Consider the following 24,071-nt stretch of genomic DNA (forward strand, 5'->3'; position numbering starts at 1 on the left):
CAAGCCTGGCCCACTAGTTCCAGTACAAATATTTTTTTTAAAGTGACAGATCAAATAGTTTCTGATGTCTTCTGTAGCTGTGTGTCAGGAGCTGATGCTAATACATTTTGAGAGGCAGGCACAGTGGAACAAATGCAAAATCAATGCCATCTGTCTCCAGAAAACTACTCTGGATTCCAAACATCACTGAGCCCTTGTTGTGTTACGAGCGGCGGGCTGTGTCCCGCCACCCGGCTAGCTTTACCCAAAATAATTACACGGAAACTGTATTCTTTTAAACACTGCCTGACCCATTAGTTTCAGTTTCTTATTGGCTAGCTTTTACATATTGATCTAACCCATTTCTATTAATCTGTGTAGCCCAAGAGCTGGCTTACCAGGAATGATCTTAACCTGCGTCTGTCTGGAGTGGGAGAATCATGGCGACTCCTTGACTCAGCTTCTTTCTCCCAGCATTCTGTTCTGTTTACTCCACCCACCTAAGGGTTGGCCTATCAAATGGGTCTAGGCAGTTTCTTTATTAATAAGAAATCATTCCCACATCATTTCCCCTTTTTCTGTTTAAACAAAAAAGAAAGGCTTTAACTTTAACATAGTAAAATTACATATAGCAAAACAGTTATCAAGCAAGAATTACAGTTACAATATTTATATCTATTTTATCTTTTATCATAACTAAGGAAAACTATAACTATCTATTCATTCTTCAACTCCATCAAAGACTCCAGAAGGATATAATACTACCTAAGTAAACAAGAAATAAGAAAACTCTAGAAATGACAGAGACATCTCACTGCCTGGACAGTCGCCCAAAGTTCCTTTGTACGGTTGGGGCATCCATCTTCAGCCTTCAGGCCCATAATATCCAGCAGACATTTCCATGAAGCAGGAAATTTCAAAGACAGTTCAGTCACTATCTGCTGTGTCCTGTAGAATGTCTCGCAGACTCTTTCATGGGTCATGAACCCCAAAAGACCGTCTCACCTTTAGGCAAGTTCAGTAGTCCTCTCTCTGTGGGTTCTCTTTGTCCAGTTTATGTAACAGTCCAGTCAAGAACAGTTTCTTGCCCAAATGGCTATCAAACTCCATAAGGATCCTCTTCGATGCCTATCTTCTTCTTGAAGTAGATTGGTGCTGCCAGGAGCAGAGTGTCTCATTGTTATGAAAAGTCCTAAGTTATTAAAACATTAAATGACATATTCTGTAGTCTTTGAAAGATAATGATGTGGGAATGATTTCTTATTAATAAAGAAACTGCCTAGACCCATTTGATAGGCCAACCCTTAGGTGGGTGGAGTAAACAGAACAGAATGCTGGGAGAAAGAAGCTGAGTCAAGGAGTCGCCATGATTCTCCCACTCCAGACAGACGCAGGTTAAGATCATTCCTGGTAAGCCAGCTTGTGGGCTACACAGATTAATAGAAATGGGTTAAATCAATATGTAAAAGCTAGCCAATAAGAAACTAAAACTAATGGGTCAGGCAGTGTTTAAAAGAATACAGTTTCCGTGTAATTATTTCGGGTAAAGCTAGCCGGGTGGCGGGACACAGCCCGCCGCTCCGTATTGCAACAGAGTGGCGCCCGACGTGATGGACTAAATCCACTTAAAAACCTGAGAAGGCTTAAACATAAGGGAGAGAGACTTTAACACAGATTTTTGCTGTTTGTTGGTGGCGTGCTGTAGAGAGATTTCCTGATTCGGCAACAGCAGCAGAAAAAAAAGCTGCATCATTTTAAAGTGCGGCTTCTTGGGACTGTGCCGCCAATGCAAACTCTGGCTTTAAAGCATTTCAATGGATTTTATGGGACTGGATGTTTGTGTTCCCGCTTGGGATCAGAAGGAGAGTGCTCTCAGCGCTCCCCGCCTGCACCTGGGCAGATGGCAGAATCAGGCTTAGGCAGGCGGAATAGCATGGTGAAAGAGACGTGTTTTCAGACTGCGCAGTGCTCTGCGTGTCAGATTTGGTTGTAACTTGGATAAAAAGAGTTTCTGTGTTGCATGCTCAGTCTCAAAATTAAACTACTGAGTGCGGCTCCAATGAGGACTTGCTGTGTGCCTGAAACTGTGCACAGCTCAGGGGCACCAAATGGATCTGAGGCAGGAGCGGCTGCTCCTTGCTGAACTGTGCTGGTTGGCAGGAACTACCGTAATTACCATAATAACAGAACAGTTAAGGTTTAGACTGGGCAGGACACAGGTGGTACCGTATTACCTGTACATGGTGCAACTTAAGTTTTTAAGAAGTGCTTAACATTTTAAGAAATGCTCCTGGATAGTAAAAATATTACAGATTCACAATAAAACAGATTCAGACATAACAGACCTCAATGGATAAAACAGGACTGTCATATCCTGCCAAGACAGGGTAAGATAGTTTTGAAAAGTTGCTTGCCTTAGAAAATGGTATGTCAGTTATGTTAGGCCTTAGCCAAAGTTGGTTGCTTCAACGCTGCTAATGTGACTTTGGGTGATTGCCCAGGTAGCTAGTTGTCTCTGTAATTTGTTGCATGTTTTGGAAGTTGTTTTACTGAACTTCCTAATTACCCAGGTAACATTATTTCCCTTCTCAGATCTTCGATGGGGTTGAAGACTATATAAATGCAGTTACTTTCTCTCATGACTTGGCCAAGTTATTTATTATACAAGACCTAAGCTAGTTAGAATAGGATATTTGTATTTATTGTATATAATTTCATAGTAGGTTTAGAACTCTCTTATTTAAACAAAAGGGGGAGGTGTTGCGGGAGGTCCTCCCACTCCTCCAGCCTATCACCGCTGAGGTACCAGCCCACTGGGGCGTGGTTTCTCTCCCTTTAAAAAAGCGGCCACTTCCCTCTTCTCGCTCTCTTCACTTCCTGCTCCGCCTGCGACTAGACTCCTTTCCTGGTTGCGAAGAGGGCTGTTGCCTGGGACAGTGATCTGTAAGTTTTTTCCCCTTTAAATAAATACCACCCTAATAATCATAACCCCGAATTGGTGTGGCATTGTTTGTGACTTACGCCTTCAAGTCTGTGAGACATTCTGCAGGACACAGCAGAAAGTGACTGAACTGTCTTTGGAATTTCCTGCTTGATGGAAATGTCTGCTGCATATTATGAGCCTGTAGGTCGAAGATGGAAGCCCCAACGGTACAGAGGAATTTGGGTGACTGTACAAGCAGCAAGTTGTCTCTGTCATTTCCAGAGTTTGGATTTCTTATTTGCTTAGGTAATATTATATCCTTCTGGAGTCTTTGATGGAGTTGAAGAATGGATAGTTATAGTTTTCCTTAGTTATGATAAAAGATAAAATAGATATAGATATTGTAACTGTAATTCTTGCTTGATAACTGTTTTGTTATATGTAATCTTACTATGTTAAAGTTAAAGCCTTTCTTTTTTGTTTAAACATCAAAAGGGGACATGATGGAGGTGGAACTTGTATCTTATCTGTTGCTTTCATTGGTTAATTAATAAAGAAACTGCTTGGCCCTCTGATAGGGTAGAATTTAGATAGGCGGAGTAAACAAAACAAAATACTGGGAGAAAGAAGCTGAGTCAGGGAGTCGCCATGATTCTCCCACTCCAGACAGACGCAGGTTAAGATCATTCCAGGTAAGCCAGCTTGTGGGCTACACAGATTAATAGAAATGGGTTAAATCAATATGTAAAAGCTAGCCAATAAGAAACTAAAACTAATGGGTCAGGCAGTGTTTAAAAGAATACAGTTTCCGTGTAATTATTTCGGGTAAAGCTAGCCGGGTGGCGGGACACAGCCCGCCGCTCCGTATTGCAACAAGCCCTGATGCAAGCAGATTTGGGAGTGACAGCCCCCACAGAAGCAGAGGAAGAGAGGAAATGGAAAGATCCATTTCTGGTCCGAAGAAATCCATTTTTGATTGTCAAACCCCTAACTCAGTGCCTGGGTCATTTCTGAATGATTATTCCCTCTTTGAAACCCTCATCCAAACGTAAGTTTACCGTTCTATCATCTGTACTTGGCTGCGAGATGGCCCGTGGTAGGACAGCATTAGGAACTTCCTGCATAAGAGACATGGAACTCAGGAAGAGGCTGAGCAGCAAGCCTGCTTTACATGGATGTATATGAGGACCATTCATCTGTCCCTGTCTTGGGCTAGACAATAAGACAGTCCCCAAAGTTTCTCACAGGCCAGGAGCTCTTAGCAGATGGACTCAGCCAGTTTCCTTGTGAGAAGCCAGGTCTGGGGACCCACTGCAGAGAATGAGAAGCATTCATTCCATTTGAGAAGCTGTGACCACACTAACTGTGACCACAGAAGTAACTGAAGGTGGCTGGTTTGGCCACCGCTTCAGGGGAGGGAAGGCATGGTGAAGATGCTGTCAGTATGTGGAGGAGACTCCTCACTTCTCAGCAGATCAGGAAGCAGATAGCACAATCAGAATCAGGGGAAAATATCCTTTATCATCTGCTCTTGGAGACTCAGTCCTGCCTGCCAGGCCCCACCTCCTGAAGGCTTCCCAATAGCCCGAGAACTGAAAATTTAGAATTTAAAATGTGAGCTCTGAACTATGCTGGATGCCAAGACGTCACAGACCCATCAGGCAGGGCGCCCACCAGGCTGAGTCAACTGAACAAGCCAGCTCTAGAAGTCTAGGTCTTCGGGTGTCCTCCCCAGAGGACTCCAGGAAGCATGGAGTAGAACCCAACATCCACTCCCAATTCCCCAAGGCCATGACCCTTCTAGCTCTGTCGCCCTGGAAATCCCATGAGCTCTGGAAGCAAACACCCACCCTTTTTACATTTGGTAGCAGGCCACTTGGTGACCTCTTCCACCAAACACTGCCAGGGCAGGATGTATGATCAGGTGTGTGTGTATGTGTGTGTCTGTGTGTACACACACGCATGCATGTACAAGTAACAGGCTTATACCTAGAGAACTCAAGCCATTGGGGTGTGTCTTGTCACTTCTGTGGACTGTCCTAGCACTCTGATACATGGGTTGCTCAGCTACAACCAGATTCCTCCTCTCCAACACACAGAATTCTTACAGCCCTACCTCCTCTGATCAGCTTGTGTCAACTGTAGTTGAGGGGGCTCAACTCTGGTTCTTCTCACCCTGTCTTCAGTCTGCACTCCCTAAAGACTGCTTCAGCCTCTCGATCAGGCTGGGACTGCCTTGAAGGACATTGGTGACAGGTGACATCCATTGCATTGAAGCAGATCTGCAGAAGGATATGCTTCCTTGCCATTGCCATCATTAGGGTTACAAAGGCAAGGGCCTCTGTGGCTGTACAAATACGTCTTAATGTGGATATGACAGGCAGGACCCTTGGTGACACGTGACAGAAACAAACGGAACTCGTTCATCGAAGAGGGAGGATTGGTAGATTGAAAGGCCAAACCGCAGGAGGGATAGTAGTCCCGTGTGGATAATGGTGGTCGGCAATGATCTTGTCCCTCCTGCCCATTCTTCCCAATAGCCAGCAGAAATCTCAGGGCTGCTCCTCTGTGGCCAGACTGGGCAACTGCAGCTCCAGGCTCATAAGTCTCTAACTCCCTGTTGAGGGTAGTGGCAATGGGAAATGGAGTCTCCTGTGGACCCAAAGGGCAAAGTCCTACACTGCACGTGCCCCATGTACCATTATAGGTTGAATGTGAGGTGTTTCCTAGAGCAGGTGCTGTCTGGAGACTATGGAATATTTGGTCATGCTGTCAGACAGGTCGCTGGGGGCAGGTCTTGAGGGCCACAGTCTAAGCCTCACTTCTAGTTTTGGTCTCTGCTTCCTGTCTGCCAGAGATGATGTGAGGATCCCAGCCCCCTGCTCCTGTCTTCATCAACTGCCCCATGCCTTCCTCACCATGATAACTTCTAAAAGTGGGTCAAAATCAAACATTCCTCCCTTAAGTCACTTCTGGCAAGCATTTTGCCATCAGGATGAGAAAAGTCACTAATACGGAAAACCGTCAGTGACATCAGCCAAGTCCCAAATAAGGAACTACAATACCAAGCAAGGAGAAACCTTCCCAAAAGAACAGAGAGGCAAAGGGAGGTTGCCCAAGATGGGGCCTTGGCCTCTGACTTCTGCAGCCTCCACAGCACACTGGGAATCCTCTTTGCTCTGTGGCTTCTTTGTAGCCAAATAGTCGAGCTTAGGCTGAATGGCCCAGGTTTGAATACATGGTTTCTTGGCCATGTCCTACACCAGAGAAAGGCTGATGCACAATGACAAGGGGTAGCTGCATAGTACCCGCTCCCGTGACATAAATCCAGAGTGGGACTCTCAGAACATGGCACACAGGCACTGCAGTGGGGACCACCACGGAAGCCTGCAGATGATAGGTGTTACATAGCCCTGACAACCCCAAAATTTCTTCACCCAGCCACACAGTTGCCAACAGGTCCCCTGGTACCTTCCTCCAGGACACTTGCATGCTGATTGCATTTGGGCCAGCCCAGCCCACCCCTACCACAGGAACCATCATAGGTAGAGCCATTTCCTGTGGCCAGACATGACCATAGGCCACCATGGCTCCAGAAGACCCTGGCTTGAAGCCATGCAATGGAAAAGCAAGGCCACACGGTGACAGTCCTGTCTATGGTAATACAGACAGGGCTGTTGACATTCCATCCTGGGGTTGGTCAAACACTCACCCGGCATCACATCAACCACCCCTGCCCTGCCTCAGCTGTACATGGTCCTGGGAAACACTGGGGTACATAGTAGGATGTGGATGTGAATTAAGAGAGGGCATGTGGGATGCAGTTTTCGTGAATCCTTACCCATGCTGGAGTGAGACTTCTCATTGATGCAGCTGCCTTAAGTCAAGAATGTTCCTAATAAAATCTTTGATTCACTAAGCTTCACTTAGGTGAATCTTTACTTTGGCCTGTCATTGATGACGTAAGTGTTACGCCAGCTAGGTGGGCAGATATTTGTCTACATAAGAGCAAAGTCTAAGAATGCAAAAACAGGTTGGTTTGGTTTGGTTTCGGTCTCCCTCCATCTCTGTGTGTGTCTCTCTGTCTTTCTGTCTCTGCCTCTCTATTTCTGTCTCTCTCGTGCACACGCTCTTTTTTTCTAGTTGTAGGTGCTTTGATTTGTTTTATTTTTTTTTGAGACAGAGTCTTGCTCTGTAGCCCAGGCTAACGTAGAACTGTCAGTTCTCCTGCCACGGCCTCCCATAGCTGAGATTACAGGTTTATACCACCGCACCTACCCTCAAGTAGTTTTTCCAGGGTAAAAAGGCAATGAGACAGGTAAGGAACAACATAGAATGTGTTCCTGAGCCATTACTCTTGGGAGAAGAGGGGTCACAACTCATGGGCACCTCTGAGCCACTGTACAAAACAGGTTTGGGAACTGCCCACCCAAGAGGGAAGGAAACTGGGTATTTAGCCTCAATTCAACTAGTTTAGCTTTGGGCTGCTCCTGAGCAGAAGGTCTCCCACAGATCTCTAGGTCAATGCTCATTAGCTAGATAGTCCCCAGGAAATCAGGGTGCAGATCCTGGGCCTAAGAGGCCATCTTGGGTGAGGTAACTTGTGAATGATGAGTTTTAGGCCTCAGGCTCCAAGTAGGATTTATGGGAGTGAGCATAAGCTCCCAGATGTAAGTTTTAGTCTGCATGAAGAAGCCGAAGCCCAACTCCAAAATGACTAAAAGTCACCAGGAACATCCTCCCAGGCTCCTTCCAATCTGCTGTAAATGCGAGAAGCTACAGGTCCAAGTTAGTTGTTCCAAATAATTGTCCCAGAATAGAATTCTCCCCCTACATGTCCCCACAGGCAAGGGTTGGGGGAGGGGGGAGCCAATATGATCCACAATGTTATATCAAGTCAGATAATTGTCTTGTCTGCATTGTAAATTACTTCTTCCAAGGAATGCATTAAGGCAAAATGTTGGGGGCTTTTAAAAAAGAAAAGCCATTTTCCTCGCTAGTATTATTTTTGATGAGCTAAATGGTGTTAGTGCTTAAATTGCAATGAAGGGAGAAAGCACACACAAGCTATGGACAATTTTAATTTTCAACAGTTGTGAGGGAAATAATACTGGCGATGCTGTGGAGAGCTCCCGTGGCAGTTTACACTCGTTTGCCTGGAAGCTCAGCTCCAGACTTCAACGCTGAAGAATTAAAAGATGACTTGGGTCCGTGAGCAGACACGCTGTGTGTCCCAAGGGCTTCTCAGGACCAGGACCCTGGCTGCAGCCATTGTCAGAGTCAAGGGGTGCCCGTGGCCCACGGAGGAAACAGTGATTAGAAGAAGGTTCATTTGGTGCGCGTGTTCCTGCCAGAACACAAGGAGATCCCTGTCACTTCTGCACGTGAGTTCAAGGCCAGCCAGAATCGGGACCTCTCCCCCATGGGAATTGAAAGGGGTCATGTAGTCACTAGTAAACTCACAGTCCATTGTTCCCCCAATGCCTACTAATAACTTGAAAAGACATGTGGTCTTCAAATTAAGAAAGTCTCTGTGGTCAGGTGTTGGTGGCACACGCTTTAGTCCCAGCACTTGGAAGGCAGAAGCAGGCGGATCTCTGTGAGTTCAAGGGGAACCTGAGCTACAGAGTGAGGTCCAGGACATTCAGAGGTGCAGGCTCAGTACATTTCTACCCCAAGATTAGAGACCACTCTGTAGTTCACCCCAAGTTCAAAAGGGTCCAGACCACAAGAAGTGCGCATCCTTTCTCAGGACAAGCCTCCTTCTACATTATAGAGACCAGAGACCATGGAGAAATCCAAACATCAGCCTGACCCAGCCCTGCTCTGCCCAGCCTCCTCTGAACTATCCCCAGCTCTGGCTCCACAAACAGCTCCTTCATATTCTGGCTATGGCTTCAACACAAACATTCCCACAGGCTCCTGCATTGAGTATTTGTCCTAATTAGGTGTCTATTGTTCTGATAAGCACTGACCAACACCTACTTGGAGGAGGAAGGCGTTTATTTCATCTTACAACTCCCAGGTCATAGACACTGAGGGAAGTCAAGGCAGTAACTCGGAACAGGAACATGGAGGCAGGACCCAATGCAGAGACCATAGAAGAACACTGTGCTGCTTACTGCATTGCTCAGCTCGTCTTTTTATACAACTCAGGACCACCTGCCCAGGAGTGGTACCATCTACAGTGGTCTGGGCTCTCTTATGTCAATCATTAATCAATACTATGCCCCACAGACTTTCCTATAAGCAATATGATGGAAGCAATCCCTCAGTTCAGATTCCCTCTTCCCAGATGATTCTAACCTTGTGTCACATTGAAAAGCAAAAAAAAAAAAAAAAAAAAAAAAGCAAGCACAGGCTTGTTTCTGTAGGTAGAAACTCTAGGAAAGGGGACTCAGCAGGAGGAAGTAACCATGATGTCCCTGGAGTATCTTTTCCCTGCCTCTCCTCCCTCTGCCTCCTCCCCCCTCATCTCCCTTTTGCTCCTACCTCTCTGCCACAACCTCCCACTTCCAAGACGTTTTGCCAGAACATCTTGTCAAGGGCATGGGGATAAACTTGCAAGGACTGAAACTGACATCTTTGTTCCTTTAACTTGCATTTCTGTAGGATTTAGTCATAGAGACTTGAAAGCCTTCAGCTGTGGACCCTACTGCCCTGAGTGACTTTGCATCCTGGATACCTGACTACTCAGCACTTCCAACACTTGGTCACATGTCGGTCAACTTTCACCTGTAAGGGTCCTTCACCTACTTGCTAGCCTCCACAGCTTCTTTCCAAGTCTTGGCTCCTGAGGAGGAGGAGCTGTATTGGAACCTGGGCCTAGCGATATCCAGCTGCACCTGAGACTCATTTGTGGCAACAGATCTGCATGCCCATGTGCTCAGCACCTCCTAACTCTACACCCACTCCTCTTCTTCCAAAACCCATAGCTCACCATTCCCTCGATGCTGTACTTGCTGGTGCTCTAGGGCCTTTGCATGACCTTTCCATTTGCCTGGGATGCTTTTCTGTTTTCTATACATCTGTACCTCTACCTTGTCACTCAGATGCAAGGTCCTCAGGGTGGTATTCCCTGGTGTTGCTGCTAAAGTGCCCCAAGACATGCCACAACACATTCCTTTTTCAACTTTCTATACATTAGCACTGGTTTCCACTTTATCTGCTTGTTTGTGAGCTATTTCCCCTTCAGCAATGGAAAGCTGAGGCTAAATGCACAATAGAGGCCCAAGACATGTTCGTCATCTTAATAAAGAAAAATCATTTTTCAGGCAGAGGAAATGGCAGCAGGAGCCAAGATGCCCAGAAAAGCCATGGAACCTGTTGGCTTTGAGGACAGGCTTTGGAGTAATGGAGGCAGGTGGCCAGCTGTGCAGCCCTGGGTCAGTTACTTGACCACCCTGAGACTCACTGCAAAGCTGGGCTCAATCAGAGCTCACGCCAGCTGATCTTGATAAAGATGGGATTTGCAGGGAGCTGGGAATGATGGCCGGTTAAGGACAAACCTGAACCTTCCTTGATGGCTACGGGTCAGATCACAGGGCTGACTAATGCTGCGAGAAGAGGCTAGTTCCAGTGTGTGTTTGGGGGAGGTGGGGGTAAGGTAGGTCTCTGCACCTGATAATAGCACAGTGGGAAGAGTCGCATCCCTAAGGAGACAAGAGACAAATAGCTAGAGACAAACACACTTGCCTGGTGTGACAGTCTCCACAGCCTTCCTTAGCATGAAGAAAAAGCCTCCGTCCCTCCGGGAGCTCAGCTTGGTGGACAGGGCAGCTGTGTTTTCTTTCCATTTTAAGTTAATTTGGTTCTGAGACAGGGTCTCACTATTCAGCTCAGTGATACTCCTGTCTCAGTCTCTGGAGTTCTGAGACCTCAGGCCCATGCTACCCTATCCCACTGTAGCTGCTAGAATGTATCCTCTGGCCTCTTGGGAGCCTGGAAGCCGATGGATGAGAAAGAAGCCAGGCCTGGAACTCTGGACTCCCTGACAGCCCTCCACTCTCACAACCTCTGGTAGGCTGTGAAATTCAGAGGCCCTGGAGGATAGGCATCCTGCAGCCTCAAGCTTCAAAGCCCACCACCCCCTGCAGTTCCTGGATTGCTGCCAAGGTGCTTCCGTCAGCCTCTGGGCTCTTTGGACATAGCCGGGATTGTCTGGACCACGGAGCCACAGCTGAGCGGACAAGGCCCGGCTGTTCCTGGAGACAAGTGCTCAGCTTTCTTTCCACATGAAAAGGGAACCTGTGTGGCCGAGAAGAGTGGGAGGAAGAGGGAAAAGCCAGGGGAGCTGCATGTAGAGCTGTAAGCATCCTTCCTTGTCACCCTGCCCCCCCCCCCCAACACAATGCCCTGGGTAGCCAGGTGGGGCTGGGAGCCAGCAGGCAGCTCTGGTTACCAAGCAAACCACTCAGGCTCAGCTGGACACCAGCCACACCAAGGACTCAGGCCCCTAGGAAGTTTGAAACCAGGTCTTTGGTCCCTGACCTCTGTGTGACCTTTGGCTAGCCCACTCCTTGTGTGGCTATAGACTTGCCCACTGCAAAAGTGACAGATAGAGAATTTTACTCTCATCCCTACAGAAGGTCAGGTTGAAGGAAAGAGACGGGCCATTTTCTGGGAAGGTGGGACCCCTACTAACACAAGGAAAAAGACATAGTAGGTTCGGCCATTGGCCCTTGTAGGTATCATTCTGTATGCCCTCTCTAGCTCAGGGAGACCTCCACCCTATGGATCTCCAGTGCATTATCACCAGAGAGGAGGCTTTGTGATCTCCTGATGGCTGCCAGGACCCCAAACTAGCCTAAAGGACCTTCCTCATTCATATCTCCTCTTCATCAGAGCTATATACCTGTCTTTATAAAGAAGACATCTGGTTATTCATGTGTGTGTGTGTGTGTGTGTGTGTGTGTGAGAGAGAGAGAGAGAGAGAGAGAGAGAGAGAGAGAAAGGTAGTGATATTTCATTTGTATTTTAATAGATAAAGCATGCCTGAAATTCAGAGTGTAAAACAGCTGCATTGATCAACCTTACAAACCAGGCAGTGGTGACACACACTTTTAATCCTAACAGCCACACTAGTTTGCCATAGAAACCAGGCGGTAGTGATACACATATTTAATTCCAGCCCTAGAAAGGAATATAAGACAGGAGGAGACGGCTCTCACACACAGTCCATTCTGAGACTCCTGGAGGCAGGAACATCATTTTTGGACTGAGGTAGAGGAAAGAAGAGCCAGTGGCTGGCTGTTTTTGCTTTTCTAACCTTCAGGCTGAACCCCAATTTCTGTCTCTGGGTTTTTAATTAATCATGCTACAGAGAGAGAGGGAGGGAGGAAGGGAGGGAAGGAGGGGGGAGGGAGGGAGGGAGGGAGGGAGGGAGGGAAGGAGGGGGGAGGGAGGGAGGGAAGAAGGGAAGGAAGGAGGGGGGGAGGGAGGGAGGGAGGGAGGGAGGGAGGAAGGGAGGGAGATGCCATAGTACATTTCCCTGTCTGCTGACTTCACTTCAGGCTCTCCAACTGAATAAAACAAGGAGAGCCTCCTGAATCACAGGCCCTTGGGACCCCAGCTTCAGAGCAAGAAGGACCTGATTCCTAAGATGTCCGAGTTCATGGCTGCAGAAGAGGGACAGACCACAAGCCAGGGTAAAGCTGTCTGAAGGGATCCAGGGGTTCTAGAAGGGAGTAGTTAAAGCATTGAATCCAGCTTGGGTTGGTGTGTTGCTCAGTGGGAGAGTGCTTACCTAGCACATACAAGGCCCCATTTCCTTCAGCATCACAGACCTGGAATCAAGTTACTCTGGAGGCTAAGGCAGGAGGAACATAATTTCAACACTTGCCTGAGATACCCAACAAATTCAAGCCCAGCCTGGATTACTTCACTGAGACCTTGTCTCAAAATGAAAAAAGATAGATAGATAGATAGATAGATAGATAGATAGATAGATAGATAGATGTATGAGCAAGGATGAGGCTCCAGGTTCAATTCCTAGTACCAAATAGCAACAAAAACAATAAACAACAATAGTGATGGTTCCTATTTAATGGGCATTTTTAAAATCAAGGCTTAAAACCTGGTCAGACTGTAACTGATGAGAAATCAAGGCCCAACTGGGAATGGTGTGGAAGGAGTAAGGATGGGTGGGGGGGGTCATAGAAAAAAAGACGGCTCCAGTCATCTGTACAACTGCTTTGTTCTCCTGCTCTCAAGCCCTGTTTTGCTGGTGACTCAGGACAGACTCTTCAACACAATGCTCCTCCTGTAGCCAGGCAGGAGAGGACCAGGCCACCTCTCCTGTGTCACAGGCTGGGGCATGAAGAACAGGCTTACTTGCCCAGCAGGAACAAGGTGGAGGTAGTGTTTATCTTATCCATATAGTACCTTGTCATTCCTGGGACTCAGGCGAGTGGCTGAGCTATCCCCTGTCTCTAAGAGAATGAAAGCCAAGGATTTTACCTCCAGCCCTCTTCCTTCAAGATTGCTATTTGTTACATCATGATTGAGATGTTTCTGAGAGGCCCATTCATGTGGCTGCAGAGCCACCTTTAGGACAGGTGATATCTGTGCCTGCTTAGAACTTCCTCTCTCTCTCTCTCTCTCTCTCTCTCTCCCTCCCTCCCTCCCTCCCTCCCTCCCTCTCTCCTTCCCTCCTTCTCTCTCTCTCTCTCTCTCTCTCTCTCCCTCTCCCTCTCTCCCTCTCTCCCTCTCTCTCTCATCTTCTTCCAGTTGTGGGTGCACAGAAGCTCCCGGAGACATGAGTCAGGACCTCTGCAAAGCCGGCAAAACCCAGGCCGTGTTTTACTAGGGAAATGGAAGTCGTTAGCTCCCATTTTAATTTAACAAGCCCAATTTTATAAATAAGAGTGAATTTTCCCAGGCTATTATTTCTAATTATGCATTTACATCAATTCACATTATGTGGTTGATGAAATGTTAATACCAGAGGCAATTTTCTGCTGACGGGTGGCCTGGAGAGGAGCCTTCCTCACATTACAAGTCAATATTTTTGGAAACAATTACCCAGTTGCTCACCAGAGACGGCACTGACTAACCCAGTGGCTGTGTCTACATAGTACCCAACTCGAGATGCTGAAAGAGAAAGCGCTTCCTTTGGAAGAAAGGAAAGAAGAGACAAGTATACTAAGGCAGGTCTGGAGGGCAGCTTCTGCAGCTCAGCAGGCAGACTCAGCCTTCGCTCCGTACCACTCCTGTGTCCTCCAGAGACGACATGGATCTGGGGCTCAGGTACTCTACCCGTGAGAAAGGAAAGACTGTGACTCTCTCACAAGCAAGGATTAAAGTTTAAAAATGTGCTCCAGTGGGTTCAAGTGCTTGAACACATGCTCCCCAGCCTGCAGGGCTGTTTGGGGAGAATGTGAAACCCTTGGGTCACTGAGGGCAGGGCCTACGAGAGGATGCCCCTTCTGTGTCTTCTCTGCCAAGATGTGAACAAACCATACCAAACGTTCCTGCCACTGTGGGCTGTGTGGCTTCAGCCGCCAGGCCTTGCTGCTGTCAAACTGTGAGCCCCAAATAACGCCCCCAAGGTGCTTCTGTCCGCTGTTCTATCCCAGTGATTAGAAAAGTGAACAAGCGAATACCCGTATGTCCACACTTTTTATTAATTCAAGAAATGCTTGTTGTGGTCCAACTCTGTCAGGCACACTGTAGATGCTCCACGACTGATTATTCTGAGGAACAATAAGGAGAAAACGCAACAGGACTTCCAAGCATCAGGCCAGTGAGGTACTCTGGTCCCAAGTGACAAAGTATCTAGGCACTATATGAGACTAGCGGCAGCAGAGGCAGAGAAATTAGAGATGTCCGTCCGTAGTCATAGCCAAATCCCAGGGGGAAAACGCTACAAGGACTCCTGCCCTCAGCATGGATCTCATCACTCCAACCGACCCCTGGAGTGCCTTTTAAACAGGAAGTTCAGTACCAGTGCTGGGACAGTGGAATCCCTGTGCACCAACCGGCAGACGATGGAGACTGGCGTTAGGATGGTGACTGAGCAGGAAAGAGAAAAGTACAGAGCTGGGGACAACCCAAAGGTTAATCACAGCTTGTGGCAGTGGGCCCAGGGGAGGGACAGCATTTCCTCCTGCTCGCCTCATAGGTGTCAAGCAACTTAGTGAGACATAGAAAATGGTCGTGTTGGCAGTGCACCAGGCTTGGAAGGGGGCCAGAGTTGCCAGGTATGGCAGCACATGCTTACAGCCCCAACATTTAGGATTCATGAGATGGGGTGCAGCCTGGACTATAGAGCAAGAAGTAAATAATGAAATTCCCCTACCTCCCCCTGCCAAAATAGTGGTTGGAAGACAATTCCTCATTCTTAAGGGTATATCCTTCTGGCTCTTTCTGTCAGAGTTCAGGGGGTATCTGCAGACAAACATCTCTGATTTCCTGGCACTCCCATTATCTCTGCAATGAGCCCCACCTCTTCGCTATCAGGTCTTCAAAGATCTTGGAATCCACACTATGCACTAACTTCTGGAATATCTCAGACAGCCTTCCGGGCATCTGGAGGGGACATAGCCCCCCAAAAGTAATGGGGAGTTTGAGCCTTCTTCTCTGGCTAGGGAAGGGCCCTGAGCCCAGGGTTACCATCCACTATCCCCCCCACAGTCAACCCAGCATGAATCTGAATAATGAAGGCCAAGAGGGAAGCAGACCCAGAGACTGCACTACCTAAATGTAGATACGACGTCCGTGAGGGAGAGTGGAAAGTAATTGTCTTAGTAATTGCCATATATACCACTTTGGTGGCTCTCAAGTTATACCTCAAAGGTTGATAAGAAAGTTTCGGTTAAGTGAAATTATAGGGTGTGTCTGAAGATGCCTTGGGCGGAATTATAATCTACTGAGACCAGCAGCCACTAAGGTTGCACAGAGCATTTAGTACATATTTCTTCTCCGAACACGGAGTATTTGGTGAGATTCCCACTAAACTGTAAATTTAGATTGGGAAAGGGAGAAAGGCCTGAAGCAGTTAGTTGTTAACTGAGCTGGAATTCTTGCTACACTGTTAGTGAGAACATCCAGATTCTTGCGGGAGGGGCTCCTCTTCATCCCGTGTCCCCATAATGTTCCTTGACTTCCTAACTTACCTCAGTCCCCATTCTTTCCTCTTTCTGATCATACCTGGCCCAGGTATACTCTGAAAGGTGTACCTCATACATGACCATCTACCACTGAGCAGACCAGGAGAAGATGTCGCAATCATGTGGGCTGGCCTCTCCGTAGCAAGGAAAAGCAAAGTCTGAACCCACTGACCCATCTCTTCTAGAGGTCTAGATCTGTACGTAGTTCCTGCTGCCCCAATGTTGAGCCAGAAAGATAATTGAGGCACAAGTCAGTATGGCCTGGGGCTAGGCTTTCACCACAAAGTGAATCTTATTTGGTACCTTTGTTTTGTTTCCCGGAAAGAGGGAAATTGTATTTTAAAACACTGTTGAGAAAAATCAAGTCGGATCTGAAGCTTCAAGACATTCTGCGGATGAAGTCAGGCTCCTTTGTTGTTGACAGCTGCCTATCTTAAACCCTCTATGTACCTTGGCCTTGGCAATGGCTCCCGGTGGCCAAGCACTGTGTTCATCTAACCGTGCTGTAGGGAAAGCCTACAGGAAGAGCAAAGACAGGAGTGCTGGGTCAAGGCAGCTCCTCTCCCCCGCAGGGTGACCTTTTGTCAACTTCTGATGGGAACACAAATCTACCATCATCTGGATCAGCCTTGATTGGCTCAAATCCCATCAGAAAATGGGGGGGGGGGAGGGTAGGCAATAAAACCTCCAGAATTGATATTAAACCACTGACATTTCACAAACCACGCAGCATTGGCAGCTGCCAGTCTACCAGCAGGACAAAATCTGAGGGGGTGATTCAGGCGTGAAGGTCACAGCAGTGCCTGGGAGCTCCTCCAAGACCTCGGCATAAGCACCAGTATAGCAGTCAAGATGACCAGAGTCTGGCCACTCACACCAGGGCAAGTACCCTTCCGCAACACTTCTGTCCATCCTGTGCTCCTTCTGTGCCTTTGTCTGTGACTAGTCAAGTATAGAGGTAAAACGGGCACAGCTGTATCCAGCAAAGCCCTGAAGCTAGAGACGATGATGTCAGTCAGAGCTTGAGACTATCCCCCCCCCCCCGCCCCATGCTCTAGTCTCACAGTAGAGACGGGCCAGCTCCCAGAATGAGACCACAAAAGCCCAAGCTCCTTTGAGCAGCCTGGGAACTCAAAAGGGGGTCACACAATGGTTTTGGCTTCCTGCCACCTGTCACCCATTGAGTACACATCACATGCTGAGCGATGTGTCTGGGCAGGTGTAAGGATGGACTGGGTATAGTTTCCACCATGCGATGGTTCAGACCAGTCACAGGTCTTTCAATAACAGCGGTCTCTACTAGATAGGTAGGCGGTAAGCTTCCTCAGGTCTGCCAGCTCCAGCCACAGACCCATGCAGACAAGTGAAGCTGTCCCTATGCTGGTAAGTGTGAAAAGACAGAAACTCTGTGCATTAGTCAAAACGGAATCCACCCCAGATGTGGAAAAATCCATGCCAACAGCATGAATCACCATACCTCCATGCTCAGCCCAGATGAGGCCTCTGAGTACTCAAGGAAGAGCCCCAGCAATCACCAGACCCTTGAGAGATGGAGTGGGAGACAGTGTTGATGGGACAGAGGGACCTTCTGCTTTATTGCACTAATCAGAGCTACCACTGGGACAGGAGAATTAGATGTACGCAGACAGAAGTGTAGACATGGGCTCTTCAAGGGAGAATTGCAAAGAGCTGTCTAAGACCACCAGAGTGTCTCCTATTGGCCCAGCACCCTATGGAGATGCTCTGGTCAGAGACTTGTAGTGGAGGTCCAGACAGCTGTAGGAGGATGCTACAAGCTTGAGGTCCTAGATCGGAGGCTGTCCTTTAATGGAACTGACACACCAGATCTTCTCCTGAGGTCAACGTGATGGAGAAACAAGACCATAATCTTGTAGTATGCATCCATCCTAGCAATGTACAATGCTACTGCCCAGATGTCAGTTCATCCATTCCACAGCAGCTGAGGCAGGATCCCAGCATCTTCTAACAAGAGGAGAGACTCAGCCACTCATCCTGAGGATCTGCTTACAGGCCTGAATTTGCCCATCCCTGGATTCGCAGCTCTGTGCCTTGAGTCCTATACTCACACTGGGTCCCTGATATGAAACTAACTCTTCAGAAGGCTGGTCACTCACATGGAGACCACAGCTGGCAGAACTGGACACTTGGGCATGCTACAGGTGACTATAGCCCCTCGAAGCACCTCCACCGCCATGTTCCAACATCTTGCCAAGGAGGTGATCTTCGGGTATCTGTAAAAGACACAGGAGTGAGAGCCCCGACTCTCTGGCCTAGTTATAATCAGACAGTGCCGTGTTTTCCAATCACTGTCTTCACCAAGGTGAAGAAAACGTGAGGGGAAATAATAAAGTTTATCTCAAACAAATCGATCAGCTCCATCTATCTGGCCCAAGCCTCTTAATTCTCCATAATGTCAAAGCAATTTTCGGTTAAGTACACAGTCTGTCCCCTACTAAATTAAACTAATAGATCTAGTGGGAAATAAAACCCCGAGTGCACTGAGAATATTAAAAATAAAAAAATAAACTCTCTGTAGGTCTAAAGATTTATTTTGGCAAATGATTAAACAACACAGAGAGAGAGGCGGGGAGCTAAAATCCATTAGGGGGTGCTTAACTCTCTGGTCACTTCTTGTTCTGATTCTGCTTCTCCCAGCACCCAGGTTCAAGACCCACCAGGCAATGACTGCAACGCCCCGCCCTACTTCCCCGCAGCACTAAAAGCCAGCAGGTATGCCTTGACAATGTAGACTGTTACTGTCACTTCTTCCTCAGCAGCTGAGTCATCAGCTCTCATGGTTGCCCCACCCCCAGTCCCGATTTGGGCACAGTGGGGCTTTCCACGCGTGAGTATGCTGTGGAGGTACTTCTGCTTGCCAGGACCCATTCTCAAAGGTAAGAGGAGTGGGGAGGAGAGGAAGGTGGCGAGCTGAGGACTCTCCTGAGAGATTAGTCGAAGAGAGCTGTCTACAGCAATGACCTTGCCTCTGCCTCCAAATATGAGCAGATTGCCAATATCCCTGCTCATACCTCACCCAACAGACAAGTCACCAGAGTCCCTGCGACCTCTTTGTCGTGAGTCCAAAGGCTGCCCTGTCTCTCAGCTTCACCCATGATGTTACTACGCTGCACTCCTTTCTGTTTCCGTCACAAGGGTCTGTCTGCTGGCCCAGCCTGCTCTTTAGGGCAGCATTCTAGTCGGTAACACACCCTAACCAGGCCCCATGGGAGACCATCTCACTCATCTCTGCTCACAGGCTCAGTTCTGTCAGGAAGCCTGGCCAAGGGGTCTCTAACTTTCCCCTCATGACCATCCCCATGGAGGGGAGTCATTCCATCCCATGCTGACCTGCTTCCTGTAAGATTCAGCCCCGATACCATGTGCAACTCTCTGCCTCTCTATTCTAGGCCCAAAAGTCCTCTCCAGGGAGGAAGGTGCAAAGCCTTGGAACCCAGAACTCAGGAAAATGAGGCAGAAGGATGGCAAGTTCCAGGCCAACCCTAGCTATGAGATTCTCGATTTAAAATTTGGACCACCTTCCCCCCTCAACTCTTCACTTAAGTGCAGGGGCCTTGTGCAGGACATCCCTATATTTTGTTCTCTGAAGTGTTCCCAGTGCTGCAAAGTAAAGAAGGAGATCCTGCCTGGGGCTTTTCCCCCTTCATACCCCTTTTTCTAGATAGTTGCTAAGCCCACTAAACTATGTTTCTGATAGACTCACACACAGCCCCAGCTCAGCAGACCCAGAGAGAGACCACTGCTACTGCAGTGGCAATGGCAGGCCAGACCCTGGGGCCTGACAGCTGTGTGTCCCTTCTACAAATCAGCTGAGCCCAGGCTGAAAGCTATGCCTGCTTTGCAGTAGATACAAGGACAAGGCCAGGCAGTCCCTGTGACAGCCTAAGGGCTGATGAGCATCCAATAGCCTCTCTTGACCCCACGCAAGGCGGGGGTTGTCCTCCTCCTGGAATCTGACACTCCAGGCTAGTCATGAGACTGGACAGAAGAGGGCAAAAGGAACACAAAATGAAAGCTTTTTCACTTGCCCTTCTCTTGGCTCAGAAGCAACCTCCCCACCCTTTCCCTCACGGGCAATCTTGGTGGTTCCTGACCTGATGTGTGTCCTTGCAGTGGGGTCCCCCCTGGGCCAGACTCCAAGCCTTTATCCCCTGACACTGAGGGTAAATGAATGACTACATTTCCCAAAAATAAAAGTCCCTATAAATCTGATATTTCGCTTTAAGCTGTATGGTACTCAGAGTGCTGGGGTTATTGATAGAAAAGTTTATGGATGGGCTGCATCTTAAAATCAAAACACATTACCCAAAATCAATGTTGCTGCACGTGGCGGGGAAAGGACAAGAAAGGTCAGCCAAGATAAGAATTTCGAAAACTCAACTCCAAGATGGAACATTAAAATAAATAAACCTCGCAAGTGACTCCAGGAGGCACAGCTAAGGCTGTGTTGAAGATGTTTTCAGAGATCACCATCGCCAGATCAGCACTGGCGAGGGCTTTTGCCCAGCTCACAGTCTAGCTACAACAGAGATAATTTATGCATGTGTGAAAGGGACTCAAGGCACTGTGGCCAGGTCTAGCAGGAACAAGCCAGGGACACAGCCAGTTCAAAGGCCACCAGGCGCGTTATGTGAGGTCCCTGCACACTGTCCCGGGCACTTCAGATCTGTGACTACAGAGAGAGGGAGGGACGGAAACCCTGCATTTCTTCACCATGAGCAATCATGGAGGGGAACCAAACATTCTCACACATCCATCACAGGAAACTGCTTCCTTCACACAAACAGGATGCCTGCCAGCAAGGCATCTCTGCAGGTGCTGGAGAGATGTTTGCAGTGGGTAGGGCTGAGTGGCTGTTCCCCTAGAGAGAATCAACACCTTAAAGAAGATACACACACACACTACCGCAGGTTCTCGCTTTAGGCCTCTGGTCCACCAGGAGGTATCTAACTCCCTTTTCAGAGTTAGTACCCAGGCCAGAACAAAATAAGAGTCCCAGAGTCCCTGCCGACCACCAGGAAATCCTAGCACAGGCGGCCAAGAGCCTCCCCAATGCTTCCAAATGTGTTCCTAGTTCATTACTTTGCCCTAGCACAGCTGGGTGCTAAAGGCAACCAGGAAGGTCCTGCTCTCCCCTCCAATATACATGGGCTCTATCAACATAGAGCTAAATACCTCGCTCTGCCCTTCTCAGAAGCTCCAGGTTTTCTTGTATTAGAAGAGAGTTGTGTAAGTTTTTGTTTTGTTGTTGTTTAAATAAAGAACCTAAAGTAAGACTGACCTGTGCTAAAGCCTCACTTGGCCACCTTCTAGCTGTGCGACCTTATGGAAGTTCTACAAGTTCTCTGAGCCTCAACCACCTCGTCTATAATATGGACTGAAACCACGTTGTCTAACTCAGACTCTGTGCTAGACCCCTGTGCTAAAAGCCAGAGATGCCCCAGTGACCAAAGCAGGCAAACGCTTTACAGACTTTAAGCTGGAAAGACAATAAGTAAAGACATTGAATCCTATGGTAAAAAGTGGTTTTTTAAAAGAAAAGAATGAAAGGACAAAGGAGTGCTGGGGGAGGCAGCCCCGGACTGCCGAGGCAAACATGAGTTAGAGGTGGATGAGCCTAGCGAAGAAAGTGACTTCTGGACAAAAACGAGAGCATGAGTATTTGGGAGAGGCTGGAGAGATGGCTCAGCGGTTAAGAGCACTGCCTGCTCTTCCAGAGGTCCTGCGCTCAAATTCCCAGCAGCCACATGGTGGCTCACAACCACCTGTAATGAGATCTGGTGCCCTCTTGAGGAAGAGACCTGGTCAATGGTTCTTATCAATTTAGACCATGAAACCCAGTATGGACAAGTTCATCAGAACCGCCATATATGGGCTGCCCACGCATGCTTCAGCATTGCCAGGACATAAATTTCATTTTCATTTCCTTCGCATCCCAGCTGAACCTGGGACAGTTGATGCAAACGCCGTGGGAGTGGGCCGAGTATGTTGCTTTGCAGGAGAAAGGACCTTGTTTAGGGAAGAGTGAGCCAGGGGAAGGACAGAAAGGAGGAGAAGGCAGAGGGAGGGGAAGGTAAAGGTTGAGAAGGCAATCGTTTAATCTTGGGAGGCCATTGGTATTTGTGCTGGGTGGAGTGGGAGCCACTGCAGACTTCTGAGGAGGTGAAGAATGATGTGATTTATGTTTGAGAAGGACCTCTCAGTTGTCATCCTGAGACCTGATGAGTAGAAAATGCAGCCCGTGTCTGTTGTGCAACAAAAGCACAGAATGGCAAGCAGCTATTACTATTATTCTACTATTATAACAACACCAATTTATGTCATAGGCAAAAAAAAATCCACTGGGGGAATAGGTGGAAAGAATCCACAAAACTTCAGAATGACCAAGGTCACTCCTCGCTGCAGGAATTCCCTCCAGGAAGCCTGGTAACAGGTCCCAATCCTGGACTGGCCCTGGTACTAGGAAAGAAGCTTACTACCTCACCAAACAAGCCAACGCATAGAGAGCTAGCTCATGCCATCAGATCCCTGCTTGGAATAAATTCCCCAACTGCCCCTGTAGAACCCTGCTATGCTCCTGCATCTGTGTAGCATGATACAAGTCTGCCCCCTCCCTTCAAAAGCTGAGGACAGCAAGGGGCGGGCCTGCAAGGTCTTGTATTCACAGACTTATCCTGGTTTCTGAGAACTGGAGGAATGAAGGGGGGAGGGGGTAAGAGGGGACGCCGGCCGATGCTGTAGAGGGAGTAGACTATGGGGACCTTGGAGGAAAGGTCTAGATGCTCTTCTGTTTGCAAGATTATCAGTGAGTGACCAGAGGGTGGAAATGACTCTTTGGTCATACGAGGAAGAGGAGGGGCAGAGGGATGCAGTACCCATGGTCTTCATTAGTGAGGACAAACTTTAGAAAGGGCTAACAACCTCTTCTCTGGGTTCCTGACCATTTTGTCTTAGACGAAGATGGCCATTGAGAAATTATTTCCCTTCTGGGTTCACCACGGGCAGAGACAGGAGGAGACTTACGCCAGCCTGCAGGGGAAGTTCCCTGGGATGAGCTAGCATAACTTCAGGTAAAGCTAAGGAGACCAGACCAGACCATTGGCTGGGGAATCCCAAATTCTGAGGAAAAGAAAGAGAAGAAGCCCAAGGAGAGCTCCAGAGCTCCCCGCTAAGCCATTGTGCCTGGACTGAACCACTCATCCACCCACACACCCCTTTAGGAAGGGAGACTGCACTCTCTAGGCGGCTGCGGAGATGGCCAGGGAATGTTCTGGGACACACAGGCTGCAAACGTGGGGGGATGGGCTGTGAACCCAACTGTGTATACCACCTCTGCCTCCTTCTGCGTGGAGTGGGGGGTTTGCAATATCTACAGATGGGGCAATGGCTGGGAAGAGCTTGCGAGGACACAGGGCCTGGCTCTCTCCGGGCAAAAAGACAATCCCCACCCAGAAACCTTGAGTCGTGCCCGGCGCTCCCCATTCCACCCCACCCGCACCGCCTCTGCCGTCACTCACGGCCGCTGCTTGCTAGCTCTCTGGTGCGCTCCGCGCCACAGGCACCTGCTAGCCGGGCTCTGGGCGCTGGGCGCTCAGTTCTGTTTCTCACACTGCGGACTCCTGGTCTTCACTGTCACCTGGCCTTGCTTCTGGCCGGACGCAGTGCTCCTCCCTTCTCGCAGTCCTCTGGCGCCCATCCACCCACCATGGCCCGGGTCTGGGCCAAAGAGTGGTGTGGCTCATGGCCCAAACCTGGGTAAGGAGTTGAGGCCCTAGGGGCTGCGGAGAGGCTGGGGGGGCGGGCACGGAAAGCAGGGTGGAGCAGCTCTCTCCAAGGATGGACACACTGGGAAGAAGCCAGGAGTTTGGGTGGGAAGACCCCCCTAAGCAAAACAGAGGCGGGTGGAGCTGCGCCGCAGCCAGAAAGACGGTGGTCGCTCCTAGTGACCCCGCGTAGGGATGGGGGCCAATGAGTGGGGGCGGGGCGGACTCGGAGGGGAGGGCGGGGGTGATGCCGCCAAG

The sequence above is a fragment of the Microtus oregoni genome, unplaced genomic scaffold, assembly GCF_018167655.1.
Source record: "Microtus oregoni isolate MIOR12 unplaced genomic scaffold, Mior012 000038F_ref0000394, whole genome shotgun sequence".
Lineage (NCBI taxonomy): Eukaryota > Metazoa > Chordata > Mammalia > Rodentia > Cricetidae > Microtus > Microtus oregoni.